The 13,413-nt window shown below is 31.1% G+C and overlaps 1 protein-coding gene across 3 annotated transcripts in view; it reads right to left on the bottom strand.

Annotated features, from left to right (window-relative positions):
* LOC142327762 (prostaglandin D2 receptor) overlaps window positions 1-13,413 on the bottom strand; it is a 170,112-nt gene that overhangs the window by 128,351 nt on the left and 28,348 nt on the right. Inside the window, exon 1 of one of the 3 annotated variants that reach the window (XM_075371070.1) lies at window positions 5,843-6,168. The exons of 1 other annotated variant lie outside the window; for it this stretch is intronic. The gene's annotated coding sequence lies outside the window, so the exon portion shown is untranslated. Of the gene's footprint in view, window positions 1-5,842; window positions 6,169-13,413 lie in introns of those variants that run through there. One more of the 3 variants, XM_075371073.1, reaches the window with a different exon arrangement.

Genomic DNA, 13,413 nt, shown 5'->3' with positions numbered 1-13,413 from the left:
AATGGTCGAACTGAGACTGTACAAGACTACACTTCATTTACACTCACATATCATCCTCTGAAGTATTATCTGAAACGTAATTACCGGAGACTAAACAGGAAATATAAAAAGAAAAGCATGGTTTCGTAAAGTAAGCTTACTTAAATAATACACATTTCTTCTAGCAAAAATCTATATTATTTTAATTTACAGGTTGTAACGAAACGTTTTAATAAGTAAATTAAAGATAAAAAGTGCAGAATTTTTACTTTTTTTCAATGAATCTAATTTGAACATATCTTTCTTTTAACGTATTGTAAACTAGTTCTGATTCATTCTTTTTACGTAAATTTTTATTCATTCTCAGAACGAATACATTTAACAATCACAATCTTATTTTAAAATTAGAAAAGTTTTTTTTTATTTTTAAATTATATCTATTCAAAAGAGAAATAAAAACTATTAGAATAGGCCTAATAGTTTCACAGAGGAAGTCTAAAACCGGTTTAAGATCTGCTGTTGACGAATAATATCTTACGAAATTTTTAGGTAAGGCCTACAAGTTTAAAGTAAAACTAAATACGATTTATTACACGTGCGAGTCTACAAAACCTAGCCTAGAAAGTTGTAATGTTTATTACATTTATAGACTTAAGTAGAGATAAAATAAAATATTTTATAAATCCCACTTAAAATTATATCATTATCTTTATAATATTGCATATAACTGGGTTAAAAATAAGTAAATAATTATAACCTTATAACTGATTTATATGTATTATTATTTTTAACTTTTTCATTCTAACACTCATAACCTGTTTTTTTTTATCGCTGATTGATGATGGTGCGTTATACTATAAATATATATATATATATATATATATATATATATATATATATATATCAATGATTGTATTTTTTTATACTCATTTATATAATTTATTTTCCCCTTAAATATATGTTATTTATTTACTTACCTTTTAACAAAAATAAATAAGTGAGCTTACGCAAAATTATAACTAAAAATTAAAATGTTAAGTACATTTCTTTTTAGTTGATTTTATTTTACGTTTTATTCTTATTTAAAAATTATATTTCTTTTAACTTTGAGTCCTCAATCTGTTGAATGGTTTGAAGCTACTTTCAATTTATTTCTGTTCTGTACTGATCCTTTCCACAACTGATAATACCGAATATCTTTAATTATCAGTTTTATTTTCCAATTATCACCTTCGCCTACCGTTTTTACCTTCTACACATCCCTCTATTACAGAATTTAACTAAAACCCAATATATGACCAAACTAATTTTTCCCCTCATTTTAAGACCTCTTCATTCCCGTACTTTTATCAGTCAATCCAACTAATTTTCAGCATCCTCCTGGAGTACCATATTTCAAAGGCCTTAATTCTTCTATCCTTGTTTTTTCTTCTCTATTGTCCACGCTTCACATACTACAAAGAACTACACAAATATTTTAAAGAATATATCTCTGACTGATACATTCATATTCCATTTTAGCAACTTCTTTTTTGTAAGAAAGATTTCCTTGTTTTTGCCAGTCTACTTTTTACATCCATCATCCAACCTTTATAACTGTTTTTATATTTCATTATTATTAACTCCCTAAGCTCGAAGCTTGTGTGTAGGAATGCGGGAAAGAAATTTTGTAGCGTATGAAAAATATCACGCCTCATCGGGAATCTGAAACCTTACGGATAAAAGGCTGAGACGCTATTATTCCATTAAGAAGGTATTTTACTAAATAAATAAAATTCTAATATTCCAGCATTAGCTGTTCCGCTAATCTTAATATATATAAGTTCTCAAAATATGTGTATGTCTACAAAATAAAATCGTATGGAAATATCCGTTCACAAAACATGAAAATATGAAAGTGTTGTGCCTTTGATACAAATAAGAAAAGCTAAAAGAGATAGGACATAAATTAACGCTCTCTAGTACACGGGAATACGTGTTATCTATCTATCAAAATTATTATAATTTTAAAAAACATTTTTTCACTATTTTTATATATGAAAATAATTTTATTTTTTAGATTATCAACTTATATTCATTATTTTATAACAATTTACTATAAAATAATCTGACGACAAATAAAAATACTTTAGATTATTTACATAGATCGTAAAAAAACTTTTTTTTGTTAAAAAGAATGTCCCATTTAAGTTATCTAGAAAATCTCACACCGGAAACTATCAAAAATGAATTTACTCATTCCTTCGGAGTGTATCTCTCTCTCTCTCTCTCTATATATATATATATATATAAAACATGTCGAGTCATTCATAATCAACGCCCAGCAAAACATACGGAAGATAAACTGATGAAAATTTGCATGCACGTTCTCGTTCTTCTTACGGTGTAACTGCACACTATGAAAGGATTTTTTGAAATTCCGATTTTAAAGGGTTTTAAAGTGAAGTAAGTAAGTGAAACTTACTAATTTTTAATTTCTCGGTAACAAATGAAGATCGGTAACCAAACTGATTTTAGGTGTATATAATCTAAATGTGAATATCCAAAAACCAGTTATTTTGTAATTTTTTTTGAAATATCGAGTTTAAAAGAGTTACGATAGATTTTTTAATTTTTTTTTAATTCCTCGGTGACAAATGTAGATATCAACTTGATTTTTAATGCGCAATTTTCATGTGAATATCTAAAAACCAATTTCAGGATTTTTTGAAATACCGAATTTGAAGGATTAAAATGGATTTTCAATTTTTTTTTGAAACCAGACTTTTTTTTAATTCCTCGGTAACAGATGAAGATAACAACTTGATTTTTGCTGTGCGCAATCTTTTATCTTAACCGAAAAACCATTTTCGGTTTTTCGACGGTATACGAGGGATGCGACGGTATACAAGGCGGCGGCTCAACCAACACTGCTACTGTTACTACATGCGAGACGCGAGGCTGCACCTACCCTCGGTTACTTGAATAAAAAACAAAAATAGACCGTGACAGGAAACGCAAGTAACCAAATAGCGCGGGCGAAGTCGCGACGGGGATGCTAGTACATGCATGTACAAAGACATCGGATTCAGCAAATTATAGCAATCCTTAAATACGCCTTTTTTTTAACAGTTAGCGCAGAAAAATAGAATATAGCAAATACACCTACCTCGAAACTATCTACGTTTTGGTATGACACCACCATAAAGCAACTCAAAAATTTTAAGTGGAAAAAAAAAAATTTATGAGTTGATTTCCAACGTAGGGTTGCACAACTCTTCGGTTATGACAGATTATTTTAAGAAGCATTGAAAAAGTTTTGTTTAACGTAAAACGCTTCGTGTTAAGATAAACCTAACTAAAATTACAGCCAATTAATATTTTTCACGGCTACTTTCAAAACTGGTCTACAGTACCGTTTAAATAACTGCTCGACGTGAAATACTAAAAAAAAAAATTAACAAATTCTCAATTACTTCAAAACGAGATATTTTTCGATATGAGACCAATTTTTAGGGCGTACATGAATCTTACAAGAGATATAAGAACTCATTTACGAAAATAACATAGCCATCCTCAACAATTGAGAAAAAAATCTGATGTAGACACCACATGACTTCTTTGTAATCCTATTAAATTACATATAAAATTTTTTTTAAATGAAAAGTACATAAAATTTTATTTCATTAATAACTTCCGATTTTTTTTCCTTATTGAATTATTATTTATTGTAAATTTTTTTTATAATCGGAGGTTAATAAATTAACATAAAAAAAGGGAGATGAAGTCGGATTCGAACTCTTGTAAGATCCAAATATTTTATTCATTAAAATTTTATTTGGCTATAACTCTGGAACCAATGAAAATAATTACCACTTATGATATACAGTTGAAATGTTCTCAATGAGAGTTTATTACTGTAGTTAACAAAAAGTCCAAAATCCAAATTGTTTGGATTTTGGGCTTTTTTGGTCAAGTCGATTGCAATTAAAAGGGGAGGTGCACAACTAGATGTTACAACATTTATAAATCCAAAATTTCAACATCCTACGGCTAATCGTTTGAGTTATGCAAGATACATACGTACAGACGTCATGCCGAACTAGTCAAAATGGATTCAAGGATGGTCAAAATGGATATTTCCGTTTAAACCTGAAAACCGAAATTTTTCGCGATTACAATACTTCCTTTACTTCGTACAAGGAAGTAAAAAGAAGATTGTGAGTGAAATGGTTTTCTGTTGTCATCTTTACTAATTAATATTAATCCTTTAACCAAGCTTATATAGCAGTTATATCAAGTGTCGTCATCTTTCATTAGAAATATCTTTTTAATACAAGTCATATGTTCTTTCTTAGTTCTTCAATGATATTAAAAATGTTATGTGAGTAAAAGAAAAAAACAAACATGAGGCAAATTTTTACAACTGCTGTATTATACTCGTATGTTGGTTGATGTGGTAATATATTATTCAATTGGATCATAATTCTATATTGAAGGGAGTCCCAAAGATTAGTATAAATAACATAATAATAGATGTATCATATAGCAAATGTACGATGTTAAAAGATTGATACAGAGAAAGAAATGCATGGAAGTAACCAATCAAAAGATTTGTTTTAAAATATATAACAGTGATTTATGCAAATAATGATAATAGAGCCGTATAATAAGTGAACAAACAAACATGAATTAAATTTTAAAGTTGTTGCTAAATTCTAATCATTAAATTATAATTAATTGTTAATTTAAATCTTCTATTTATGTATGTTATCAGCTGTACTATAATCTTTTAAATCTTCTACTATTGGTCGCCTTATTAAAATTTCTATGAGACTTATTTGAATTTTAAAAATAAATTATTAAAATATTTATTAAGGAACTAAATCAAATATTTTATACTTTCTAATTTTTTTTATTTACAAAACTTATAGGAACCATTAAAATTGTGTAATAAAATAATTATTTAAAACGTATGCTATATATTATTTCATTTTTAAAATTATACAGAAAAAAAATTGTGATTAATGGCATCAAAATAATTTAAAATAAAAAAAAGACTACTACTATTTCACGGTTTCCAAACTGTCAGGTTAATTTTTAAAAATGCGTATAAAAAATAGGTCTGTACGAATTCGTAAAGAAAAAAAACAGTATAAAAATATTACGATATACCGTTTGTTTAATTTTAAATATTTAATATTAATTATAATTTTATTTAAAATAAATTTAACTAATCTAGGATATTTTGTAAATTTTATATTATTTATTTTTTTTTTTTAATTAAAATGACTTGATAGGTGGGTAAAATATTTATTTCAAATTTTACTTAGTTTTAAATTAACTGATGATGTGTTTCGGTAACCGCGAAACGCGTTATAAAAATTTATTTGTGACAATTTCAACGATTAGTTGAAATTGTTACAAATTGTTAGTTGAAATTGTTGGTTAGTGAAAGAATTGTAATTATAAAATTAATCAGGTTTATTTCAAATGACACGAAAATAAAAAAATCTTTAATTTTCAATTTTTATCTTGTTATTTTTAAACGGTTAAACAGAGAGAGAAACAGATGGAAAATATAATAAATAAATTACCAAAAGTAATTTTTTTTTTATCTGATTTTTTTTAATTACAAAATATCCAGTACTAATTAAAGAAGTAAGATTTTAATTATTTTATTTTTTAAAAAAAATTAAGTTCGAGCAGATATATTTTATTCAACTATATTTCGCTTTTAAAAACTTGTTTTTTTCAGTATATACCCGGTTTAGAAAGTAGTAAATAAACTCATTTTATATTACGGTAAAGTAAGTTCGATAACTTTTTTTTGTAACTTATTAATTTTAAATTATTAATAATAACTTAAAGGTACAAATCTAACCTGATTATTTAAATATAGCGCGTCTCGCCGTTCTACAGGTAATCTGATAATATTATGTGTATTATGTTTTAAAGTATTATTCACTAACCAGTTAGATCAAATGTTTTGTTTTGTTTTTTTTTTAAATAGCACTTTTATTAAATGTTGATTAAATGTACACTAACATGTTATAACTATTACAACAAAAAGTTTTTATAATTAATATTAACTAACTTTCAATACATGTTCGTTCATATAGATCAAAATCATAAAAATCAACAACCACTGTTGAACTGTAAACAATCTAACTACTCTAGAGTACACGTGCACGATCTCTTAACAGAACGGACAAGCGACTACTGGCGCCTTTTGTCGGTTATGAACTTTTAGGCTGGAGTTCCAAAACTACTACGCTAGCTCTATCTATTAATGGAGGGTTGAACTATTTCCGAATATTTTTCTAGATTTTTTTTTTTAAATATCTAGTATTTTTATAGGAGGGTTGAAAATTAAATTCACGTAGAATTGTTATAAGGTATTTATTAACTGTCATTTACGTTACATATATTTTATTAATGTTTGATTTCTATGAATAAAAAATACGTACATGCTTCGTATCCATGATTGTGTTGCTTACATTAATATCCACGTTGCTCATCATGAAATTCCAAGTAACATTTTCTGGTAATATTGTTTCCATAACATTATTCTTGGGAGACACTTTTTAATATTTTTTTTATTTCTTTACGAATAGACCAACTGAGAATTGATCTTTAATGTTAAATATTATGAAGAACTAGGGTACTCTTGTAGTACACACAATTATTAATAGACTTTCTTAAAGAATATTAACTTTGATTTAAATTTCAGTTTAATATCATTCAAAATAATTAAAAAAATATAACAGATGCATCTGATGTTTTGAGATATTCAAATGAAGTTATTGTGTAAAACTATAACCTGTCTAATACTGGACTATAGTTAGTTATATATGTCTATGATTTTGTGTGCACTTACATATACAGTGACCGAAGGGAAGATGTATTGAAACGTCGAATGTGAACCGCTGAAGTGCGGCTGCAAAACGAATTTCGGGAGGAGCTTACCTTTTTTTTTGTCTTCGTAATATTGCCTGTTTATAAAATGAAATGCATTACTATTCATTACTATAATATAATTCATTACTATAATTCATTACGTATACTGTATTTAAATCTGTTCTGAACCAAACTTGAAATCTGAACCCATAAACAACAAGATATCTTCACTGACTCATAATCAACGCCCGGCAAAAACTACTGAAGATAAATTGATAAAAATTTGTACACACGTTCTTCTTACAATTTAAGTGCACACTAAAAAAGGATTTTTTGAAATTCCGAGGTTTAACGGTTAAAATACCCTAACATTAATGTTTATTATTAATTTTTTTTATTTCTCGGTAACAAATGAAAGTAACTTGATCTTTGGTGTGTATGTGTGTGTAATTTTGATGTGAATATCTAAAAATAAATTTCTATATTTTTTGAAATTTGACTTGAAAAGGATAAAAAAAAGGTAAAAAGGTTTCGAAGAATGATTGCAAATTTTTCCCATTTCCGATTGTACTAAACGAAGTAGTAGATTTGCGCTTGAAATACAATTCAAATAAATATCTAAAAACCATTTTTGGGTTTTTTGAATTTCGATTTTTAAGGGGTTCGGCGACTCAACTAACATAGCCATTTCCAATGTTACTGTTACTTGCGACGCGACTGCCTCGGGTTTCTCGACTAAAAAAAAATTAGAAATGGAGTACGATCACCTCCTAGTGATGTTTGTCGCATAACGCTATGAACCGGGCAAAATACATTTTTATTCGTACGAAGGACGGGTAAACCAGCTATAACTACTATTTTTAAGATGGAGGCCGACTATTTTGAAACCCGCACTCTTCAGATCACTGAATATTTCGGGTCCTGTACTGACCAAATTGTTGCTCTGAAGAAATAACTGTACATCCCAACCCCGTAGGGGAAGACACCCACCCACCTTGTGACGATTCCGATCGCCACACCACCTCCTCCGTTCACACCCATGAGGAGCTTTATCAGAGGTCGTCTTTAGACCCTCTAACTGATTACATCTCACAGTCATCAGCCAGGCCTTAGTCGGGATGCTACCGATGCAAATACCTCGGCAGACATTTACATCAGTAAAAATTATTATCTCAGCCAACGCTTTCGCTTTAGGCTTCTTTCGGACATCTTCACTCTTCTTGTCCTACAATATCACCCTCTGAACTAACTAACCGAGTCCGCTAAAGCGCGAACCCCGCGCCTAGTCCAATTTTAACGCGTGTGACTGTAAATGTCTTAATCATCGACTAAGTAACGAGTCAATACAATGCTAAACTCATACCGTTCAAAATGTGTTATACTTAACAACGAAATTCAGACCTACATCCCATCACCCACTATAAACATCATACCTGAAGACCTCCCTCGGCAAGACAGTGCCACACCTCACGGCTACATGGACTACCATGCCCTTGGTAGTGCAGTCACCCTCCCCTCAGCCGACAGCGGCTCCGTCACTGTCATTGCTTTTGAATTAGCCGAGGCTCGTTGCCAAAACGCTTACCCCCGCCAATCAAATGTCTTGGCTAAAACCCTAGCCATCCGGGATCTTAATCCGTTTAAACACCTAATGCAAGGAAACGGAGGAAACCAGCCACTAACGACCATTTCCCACGGACCTTCTATTAATTTGGAGATCCAGAAAGGAGTTGACTCTCTTAAGTTCTCCAACTACTCTGGTACGTTCAGTCTCATACCGGGGACTGACATGGAGGACATGGACCGCCGTGTCATCAACCCCGCAATCCGGGCATAGACCTGAATCTACTGACTGAAACCTAGCCAATCTCTCCCGAAAAGCACCATGCCCGGAAAGGAATTGCGTAATATACCGATTGGGAGAATCCACCTAACCGCGCGTAATCAGACACAATTGGAAATACGCCATGCGTGTAATGACCAACAGGGGAGTCATTCCATCTGACCTGCCAAGATGTAAAACCCTAGTCTTCAATTTCTCGTATATGTTTCGAAGTAAGAAGACCATCCTGTTTTGAAATATAATGTTCCTTAAGTTTTATAGCAAGAATATCTGTTGGCTTAATGCCAGCAATAACACAGACTGCCTCCCGCGACACAGATCTGTAACCGCCGAAAACAGCCAACAGAAGGAGATGCTGGGCTCTCAAAAGAATGTCCTTATAACAAGTAAAGATCATGCCACGACCCCAGAGAGGCGCAGCGTATAACATAATAGCCTCATTTACACCCTTGTAGAGGATTCTCATGGTACGGAAATTCAACCCCCAATCGGGATGGATAAAGCTGCGAATTCCAGAAAAGGAAGCCTTCTTAGCCTTCTTAGCAACATATTGAAAATGTTCCTTGAATTGAAAATTCTCATCAAGTATTACACCCAAGTATTTCTGAGCAGAAACATACCTAATAGGAAGGCCGGCCAATGAAACCCGTGCTCGGCGTGAATTGTCCAGCCGACCCTTCAACAACATCATCGTGGTTTTGTCTGGACTAAAAATCATCTTATGTTGGAGACTTCAGCCTGAGAATCTCACATAGCCGGGCAGCTCGAAGTTCTATCACGTTCCGCGAGACCCCCTCAACAAGAAATAACCCATCGTCCGCATAAGCAATAATGCGGCAACCACTAGGCAACCTCAACCGTAACATAGAATCGAACTCAATTATCAAAAGAAGAGGACTCAATAACTGCCTTGCGGGCACCCTTTGAATAGGGTCTTATGGTAGACCCTATCCGCCTGGCAGCTGATGATGGCAGCTGGCACCTGGCCGATGAACCGAGGAGGTCTAGTCAAATGAACACCTGATGTTTGACTATTCTGCTCTCGGGGAGGCCAGAGACCGGACCACCTTGGAACTTAGAGGTTAAGGGGAAAATTGGCCACTCACAAGCGGCGAGTCAATTTGGCGAGAACCGTATTGTCGGAGCGTGTGAGTTCCTTGATGCGGTTGCTTTGTTCAACTGATACCAGTAGTTTATCTAAGGGAAAAGACTCCTACCGCACTGCTGTGGGAAGCTGACCTAGAGATATATATATGGCTGACCACCAGCCAATTAAAGCTCCAAGTGCTTTAATATGGTGCACAGGTTCTTGCTGGAATTCAGCGACCTAGGCGTGGCAGCGAATTGCTGTCTAGACGAAACAAATTTTAATTAATGGATGTCATATATATATTTTTAGTAGTTGACGGAGTGCGCCTACATTTTAGCAAATATATGACAAGTGAGCGGTTGGGATATGTAAGCCGGGGTATGGCACCGCGCTTAGTCTGGTCAAGCTGTTAGGTAAGCTCTAGGAGCTATTTAGGATACTGGTCGCTAAACATTTCGAGGCTAAGTGTCCGTTTGTGGCTCAGACATTCGGTTTTATGCTTTAGGGCGAAGGAATGGGGTGATGGCGGGAAAAATCCCAAGCTAAAAACTCAATAATAATAATACAATAGTAATAATAATAAACGACAATAAGAAACAACTCAAAGTAATAATCAGAATAACAGCAATAATGGCAACAGCAAACAATAATAATAGTAACAACAAAAATAATAAGTTTCAATAATAAACAAATAATCATAGTAATCACAACCACAACAATAATAATAACAGACAGTGATTACATACAAAACAGAATTTAAAGTAATCGTCAGAATTTATTCACAGGTAGTTAAATAATGAAAAGCAGAATTCAGTCCCATTGACAAAAGACATTAACATGACCACTGGTCTTAACACTTTTAACCACTAGTCTTGTATTAACAACAATAGTACAATAGATAAGATAAGGTTATTTCACATAATAACTCCTCGCTTAGAACTCTATCGTAGCACTCTCTCGCAGACTGATTTCAACTGGTCTTCCCCGGAGAATTTGTACTCCTATCCTCTTTACCCGCAGTACCAGATGAGCGTGAGAACGATCGACCGAACCCTTTCATTCCCATGCACTCCTAACTTGGGTCCGGTAACTCTTCTCACGGAATAACATCTGTTTAGGTGTGTCAGCGGGCAGTATTACAAAGAATGATTGTTAAACGACCTGTTACCTTTACTAAAGGGGTTTCTTTTAGCTCCTTTCTGGATTCCTCCCATTATTATATTTTCTCTTTAATTCTTTCTAATGGGCAGGAATCCGTTACTCAGGTCCGTTATACCGGTCTTATTACAATTATATATTATGAATATAAATGAAGCAGAAACTTCATCGTTCAACAACTATTATATCCTTTTTGGATTTTAAATTTACTAAAAATGCTTTTGAGAAAGTTTCCATTATACGAACATTACAATGATACGATTTTTCATTGCCTTGTTTGTAATAACATTTTTTACGAATGGATTCCCAGATTTGAAAATAAAATCAATCTTTTTGATACTTTTCATTCAAAGTACATTATTATTATTTACGCCCGAAGTTTCTCGAAGTGCAACCTTTTGAAATCAGTATTAATATTAATCAGGTTACCGGGAATGTAACACCTGTACCGCATAAATAAAAATTTATATTTATTAATTCTGTTGTCCTTCTTGGTACATTAAGAGATGTAAATAGAAAATTTAACCTCTTTCTAATAATTGTTTTAGTTATAATCACGCTTAAAATAAAATTTGTATCAAGTTTTTTTTTTAACAAAATATGGTTTTTAATAAACTATAAAGGTTTGATTTCATTAAAATATTAATAAAAAGAAATGTAGTCTTTTTTATAAGGCTAAGATAATTTAATGTAATTTTAAGAAAATTAACAAATAAAGTGTTTTAGTTAAACTGTACAATAGATTTGATTTTACGCCCTTTCGCGAAGCTCTTTCTTTCTGTAAGTAAATAGTAACTTAAATATTAGATAACAGTAACTATCTGACTCGATTTAAAATATTTGGAAATTGAAAATTATTCTTCAATTTCATTTAGTCGATATCGTCCAAATCATTGACAACAATCTTTTCTTTAATTATCCAAAACAAGGCTACAAAACTTTTTCTGAATATTAGCCGATAATATATTGTTATTATAAGTTATAATATTATATTTATTATAATAATCGAAGGTTAATTTTTCTAAATATTTTTCAGCGTTGAAGATTGATTGCTTATAAGTTTATATATTGTTACGTGAGTGGTCGGTATAAAAACAGTTGTGTTTTTACGTAGATGTTTACTGTGTAAATTGTAAACGGTCCCTGACAAGTAAAGATAATAAAGGGTATTAATTTTAAAAGGCAAGATAAAATAAAAAAACTTTCTTGTAACCTGAAAGTAAGAAGGAACCTGATATTAATTTTTGTGGTCATCTAAATTTATCCGTTCTACCTTGTTTAAGCTGCTTATGATAAATTACTGATGATTTATTATCACATTTTATAATACGAGATATATTCATCTCACTTGTTATATAACCATTTTTACTATTTTGTTAGAGTTACTTAATTCCATTTTTCGTCTCTTTCTAATTTAAAAGGAATGCATTGTAATAATAAATTAAATATTACTTTTGCAGGCATATAACTGATGGGAGTAGCTACATTTTTGTGTATAACGTAAACAAACAAAATCTTTCTTACTGCGCAAACATGGTCTGCCCACTGTAACGATGCCTACCAAATTTATGTTACAATTGTTTACACTTACTTCCATTCTCTAGATAAAAATAAAATCTCATAAATATTTTTACAATTTACATTTTTGTAAAAGTTTATGGTGTTTTTCTTCAACTTATTAAAATAATCAACCGTTAGTGTTTTTAATATAATGTTTTTAATATTTTAGACGACAAAGCAAGAATACTAACCAAATAAAGTTATGTTATGTATAAATAGAAAAACATTTTGTTGTTCTAATTTTGTTTTGCAGATTTTTAATAAAACAAATGAATTTATTAGAAACAAACGACCATTAAATATATATATATATATATATATATATATATTTAATAAATTACGTGAAATTACGTCTATAAATAATCACCTAATAGGCTAGTTTCTAATCTTAGATCTACCAACATTAGAAATTATGTCCACCTTTCTGAAAGAAAATATTCTAGATCAAGAAATAAATGCTTTTTAAAAAGTATCTGGTTACTAATTTAAAAAAAAACAAGCGTGGTGGTCTAGTGATAAAAATCGTCATCGCAAATCAGCTGTTTAACAGCTGATTTTTGAAGTGGAAGATTATGATGTTAAATTCCTAGTAAAGGTTGATTGGAGTTCAATTAATCACACATATTAGAAACGGTCGGCCAAGTCTGCTATGAGCCTATCAATTGTGAGTCAGTAAGCCTGAGGAATATTGTTCCCAAGTTAAACAGATAGCAACATACACATTAGTTATGTGAGATAAAATTTTAAATAAAAACCCTTTTTTTTAGGAAGGGAAATCACTGAAAATTAAAAATATTCGTAATTTTATTCTCTTAAATTATTATTACTAAAACTGGATGAGTATTTTGAATGTTAAACAATCATCATCAATAGATGTGAAGAAATAATTTTCGCTGTGATTTAA

This window comes from Lycorma delicatula, chromosome 7, assembly GCF_047948215.1.
Source record: "Lycorma delicatula isolate Av1 chromosome 7, ASM4794821v1, whole genome shotgun sequence".
In the NCBI taxonomy this organism is placed as follows: Eukaryota; Metazoa; Arthropoda; class Insecta; order Hemiptera; family Fulgoridae; genus Lycorma; species Lycorma delicatula.
This window is presented reverse-complemented; position numbering and strand designations above follow the sequence as displayed.